The sequence below is a fragment of the Adiantum capillus-veneris genome, chromosome 13 (assembly GCF_014529385.1).
Source record: "Adiantum capillus-veneris isolate H3 chromosome 13, ASM1452938v2, whole genome shotgun sequence".
Lineage (NCBI taxonomy): Eukaryota > Viridiplantae > Streptophyta > Polypodiopsida > Polypodiales > Pteridaceae > Adiantum > Adiantum capillus-veneris.
Genome location: NC_140943.1, coordinates 15301645 through 15307644, shown reverse-complemented (window position 1 = coordinate 15307644; position 6000 = coordinate 15301645).

Here is a 6000-nt window from a genome sequence, read left to right as displayed (position 1 = left end):
ATCACGTGCAGGCCCAATATTGACAGCCTCATGAGCACATTTTGCAATTGCAAATGGCAACAACATCAACACGGGTAAGAAAAAGTTGGAGAGATGCTCCAGGGTCGTGTGCTGGAGGTCGGCAACTTTTACGTACTAGAATGTATTGGGTTGCCAACACCATCTCCATGGGCTGTTTGATAGAGTAGCCCTCAATATTCTATAGGTCTCTCTCTCTCTCTCTCTCTCTCTCTCTCTCTCTCTCTCTCTCTCTCTCTCTCTCTCTCTCTCTCTCTCTCTCTCTCTCTCTCTCTCTCTCTCTCTCTCTCTCTCTCTCTCTCTCTCTTCAAAGGACAGGTGGATAGACTAGTACACCTTAACAAAAATGAGGCTATAGCACAAAAGACCCTTACTTGCATGGATCGAGGCATAGTATTGCGATAAAAAAGCGGCAGGTTGAGGAGGTGGGGCCAAAGTGAGGGTAGTACTTGAATGAAAAGTGTTGGGAGGCAACACAACAAGCGGCAAATGGAGTATCAACCACATTGCCATCATCATTACCAACAAGCGTGAAGAATCGGGAACATCCTGGACCAAGCAAGTAAGGGGAGGGAGCAGGGGTTCCTGGGAGAGAGTCGAGAGTCCATAGTTTCTGGTGGGGACTGGCAGAGGGCAGCGATGGAGACTGACTAAGATCTCTCGATCTCTCTCTCTCTCTCTCTCTCTCTCTCTCTCTCTCTCTCTCTCTCTCTCTCTCTCTCTCTCTCTCTCTCTCTCTCTCTCTCTCTCTCTCTCTCTCTCTCTCTCTCTCTCTCTCTCCAAAAGTCAGCATTTTGGCATAGTTACCGAAAGATTTGCATTGTTCCATGTAGGGCAAATAACTGGTATACGTGCAACCATGCATGAGCCACAATTATTTCAAAAAGCAACTGATAAATATGGCCCAAGTCTATCTCAAAAATCAACTCTACAAAGATCCAAAGAATACATAGACATGCTATTTCCATGGCAATGGATACGGCCTACTCATGCAAACTGATTGAGAGCATCCAACACTCCTAATGCAGTAAACCTTGTAAGAAGACCACAAAGGGGTGACTCGTCTATGATAGGCTTAGACAAGACACACATTGGCAATCGATATATAATTTCTTTTTCCATTTTTCTCTAACAAAGAAAGACGCACATTGACGGCCACTATACCATTTCCTGTTTATATTTTTTCTGATGAAGCAAGCAACAACAACAAGTAGCACATTAAATGAGTAGCAAGGTTTTGTTAAAGCTTGCTTATAACAGACACATTTATGGCGGCGGATTTCACCTGGTGTCTCTTAGGGATAGTGACAGTTAGTACACTAGCTTAAGTTACAACTTTCACATAATCCAATTTGACATTATCAAGTAGTTGAAATTGTCCCTCACTTTCCTCATTCCAAGGCAACCTAGGATAAAAGGAGATTTGAGCAATGGGACTTGATCACACAACCAGGAGACCCTCTCAAAGACATACGCTAACCATCTGAGCAGATCCCTCACGTTGTCTGAAGGGTCAACCTCTACAAGTAGAAAAAATGATTTTCTCAGCACCTACAGCTATTGTCGAAGGTCCATGCCGCTACCACTGCTTGCTCATTATCTTGTCAGTTGACCTCACGCGGCACTTGTCAGTGCTCATTGTCTTGCTGCCGCCACCATTGCGTGAGCCATACTACTGGCACCTTCTGCATTTATTCAAATATCATTGAGATTCCTCGTAATCTCTTCGAGGAATTTCTCTCTTGCACCTTCTCTTACCAATCATATCTATACTTTATGCTATTGGGCTAAGCCATCCAGGCATATGCCAGTGCTGCAATCCCGTGCGCTCTTTATCTTGTTAAACAAACAGACCCCCCCCCCCCGCGGGGCCGCATGCTTTCGCCCTATCCACCTTGCTTTCCGCCCCAGCGGATGACCTGTCGCGTACACCTCCACCGTCGTTAATGCAGCCTCGTTGTGGGCGCTAAAGTCCTCTCTCTCTTTCTATCAGTTTAAAAAAAAACTCTCTGAAAGAGCGCGCGCCGACGCACGCTTTTTCAGAGAGTTTTTTTTTTAAAAGCTGATAGAGTATGTGCTAGTATGGCAAGAGAATATAGCCGCTGGAAAAAATAAAAAACGGTAGGAGGGTGAGACAAGAAGGTGGTCGAGGGTGATCAGAGCCAGTCTAGCAGGGGAAGCGCAACGACAAACTTAGAGTGGTTCGAGTGGAGAGTAGGGCCTATCATGGTGAGTGGGAAGAGATGGAAAGGACTGGAGGAGGGTAAATCGGGTGGCTACGTGGTAAAGGCATTCATGGACAAAGAAAGCTGATTGGCTAGGGTACTGACCAGAGGGGGAGATAGGGCTAGTGCATGCATGAGAGGGAGAGGACAGAGCAAGTGTAGGTAGGTGATCAAGCGCGAGCAACGAGCAGGAGGGAAATCCATGAGGCGATACACCCCCCCCGAGCTGCATGCTTCCGCCCTATCCATCCTGCTTTCCGCCTGTTGGGCGCTGAAGTCCTCTCTCTCTCTCTCTCTCTCTCTCTCTCTCTCTCTCTCTCTCTCTCTCTCTCTCTCTTTCCGTTTTTTTTTTTAAACTTGATATAGTATGTGCCAGTATGGCAAGAGAATATAGCCGCTGGCAAAAATAAAAAATGGCAAGAGGGTGAGACAAGTAGGTGGTCGAGGGTGATCAGAGCGAGTCTGATTTGGTTATATATCGGCTAGCGAGCAGCGAGCAGGAGGGGAATCCGTGAGGCGAGTAGAAGAATAGGGCAACGATAGTACTATGTGAAGCTTGGGTGAGCAATAAGGGCATGAGGGGCCAGTGCTCCATGACAAGCGAGGGCGAGGGAGATGGGTTGTGGGGGACTTGCCAGAAGGCGAGCAGTGTATTGGTCAGGGCTCAGGCTTGGCAAGGTGAGCAGGGTGCGAATTACTATTCGAGGCTACAGGAGGTTAGGGCGAGTATGACAGCAGGCTGTAGGGGTTAGGAGGCGGGTGAGGGAATGGGCAAGTAGAAAGAAAGGGAAAAAGAGAGAGTATATGCTACACATTTTGAAAGAATATGTGCCCACAATTCATTTTTTTAAATCGTTAAAGACAAGAATCAAGCAAAGAGTGGGTACCGACTGGACTTTATCGATAAAAATGCGAATTAAATGAGATGTGACTAATGAGGGCACCTTAAGGTGTCGTGCAAAGTAGGGGTAATTAGAGAAGCAACGGATGCATAGACTCCCACTTGGAGTTGCTGTGAAGGTGGCAAGTACAGTGGTCATAGCATTTAAGTCTACAAATCGACATCGCTTGCAGCTTGGTTTTCTAGTGCGGAATTGGAATGCTAAGGTCTCCCTACGGTAGGGGGTACCCAGCTATAAAAAATGGAAAAAACAATCGAATCCAACAATATCCGCTCAGGCATCGAAGTAGACAGAGAGCAGAGGAAGGTGAGCAGGGAAGAGTCCAAGCGGAAAGTGAGGTGGAGGGGGGGGTACGCTCGTAAAAGGGGGGGAAAAGGTATGGTGGGGGCTTTAATTTTGGGGGGGGGGGGGGTGCAGAAGCTCCGCGAGCGGTAGGCTGAGGTAGGGGAGATAAAATTTGTTTTTTTGTAAACGCAACATGGAGCATCTACAGAATTCATAGAATAAAATTCTATGCGTGCCTATGTTAAATTCCTCCTCCCCCTTTTGGAGGGTGAGCGTCGAGGGGGATGCGTTCCGAAGACAGAAGATGTGGAAGCATCTTAGAACAAATGAATAAAGTAGTGAAGAGCCAGTAGTTGCCAGTAGGAGGGATGAGATTGGCTAGCTAAATTGGATCGCTTGCTTTTCGATCGGTGGCGAGTTCAACTCCTAGTAACATCGCACGAGAATTTTTCTTCATATGCGCATTGGTGTAAGGAGGTAGAAGAATCTGCAAAGATTCAAGCTAATTAGATATAAGATCTACCACACACACACACACACACACACACACAGAGAGAGAGAGAGAGAGAGAGAGAGAGAGAGAGAGAGAGAGAGAGAGAGAGAGAGAGAGAGAGAGAGAGAGAGAGAGAGAGAGAGCTAAGCTAGTCTCCATCGTTCTGAGGCAGTGTTCACCAAGAACGTTTGTAGGGACCACTGTTCAGGAAAAACCATTTTTCCAGACATACAAATTCCTTTCCTTGAATGTGCCAAGAGAAAGTTTAAGAAAATTAAGCTTATTTTTTGGGGCTTTGCACTATTTTTCTCTATATTGGGGTGGAATTTCGCCTTTTCCGCTTACCCTCAATTGGCCTACTACTCGATTCAACATACTGATAGGTTCTTTATTATATTTGATGCAATCTTGTCGAGATTCCAACGGGTGCAACATTAGCCCTTTGCAAGTTGTCCAACCAAAAACTTAGCAAGCTAGACTCGAAATCTTGCTGCTCCACACGCGCATCTTCAAGTCAGCTGGGCTAACAATGTAGGAAGTCGCATATGCTGCGCGGCATAGTGCAGTGCATTAATAAAAAAAATAAAACTAGGCCCCCCCAAAACCTAATTGGCCACGCTGTCGTCAATGACTGTGTGTCATTGACCGCACGCTATTGCTCATGCCAACATACTATAGTAGATGACTCCACGCCCTTCCTTTGTCTTTGCAACAAGAATCTCTTGGGATTCATGCTATACTTTTGTTTTCAAAAATTGTTGGGACATACTTGCCTTTTTTAAATTGAAAAGGGCACGATATTAAGCTGAGACACATTTTTCCCGAACACCTAGGAATCAATGGAAAAAAGGAGAGCATTGAAGATCTCCACATAAAATAAAGAATTTTTTGAGGGTTTAACACTTTAAGCCTGCCAAATCTAGCTGGTTTTCTTCAAGGTGACCCTCAAAACTAATTGAGAATTTTCAATTTTTGTGCTTTGAAAATACACTAAAGACCGGTTTTCTATGGAAATCAATTGCTAATTAATGTGCCCCTATTAGTGATATTGTTTCTAATTTTTAGAGAGAGAGAGAGAGATATCTAAGAATCTTCTCTCACTTAGAGTCGTTCTTTATGGTAGAGGGACATGATCAATTGCAAAACAATGCGTTGTTAATACGATGCAGCTCTTTCCCTCATCCAGCTAGTAAGATTTCCATAAGACCTTATCTTTAGCAGACACAAGCTCGAAACAGATTGCATTTTGTCGCAAAAAAAATAGTATGCAAAATCACTACAGCGGTTTCTCCTCATGTGGAAACTATCGTTCCAGATGTGAAGAAGGCTCCAATACTACCTTTTAGAGTAGGGCATGGCTTTGATCTTCATAGATTGGAGTAGAATGTACCTCTTATAATTGGTGGTTATATGAATATTTCGTATGAACATGAATATTTCGTATGAGCAATTAGTATGTAAAGCATATTGAAATTATAATGTGCTTGTCCATTGAGTGGTGGATGTTATGGCCTTCCTGATATTTGATATTTGCCATACATTTTCAAACAATGATTCAAAATAGAAAGGAGTAGCAACTTCAATCTTTTGTGAAAGAAGCTCTTCATATGAAGACTCATGCCCCTAAGCTTTGAGGTTGTCACATTGCATGGTAAAAAGATTATAATTATTTTATTTATATACAACTAACTTTTTCTTTTTTCCAGTTATGACGATGCCTTTCAAGAAACTTTTAGGCATAGAACTCTATAAATTTTGGTTTTTGTTTTTGTAAATTGATTGAAAAATTACTATACTGGTCAATTAAGGAAAAACATGATTTATTGTAACAAAAGAAGTCTTTCATAATTAATGGTGTTTGTTGGTGATGTGTCGTGTAAGAAGGGTGTCTTTGTATGAAGATCATAGCCTTGTAGTATAGATAGGGCAAGACGACATGGAAAAGACGATTGGTGTATAAATGAACTAATGAGGTGTAATAAATTGCTATCAAATTGATGCGTCTAAGATGCTCTCAAGTATAAATGACAATCAAGAACCAAAGTACTAGACATAGGAGCACTACGAATGACCTTAC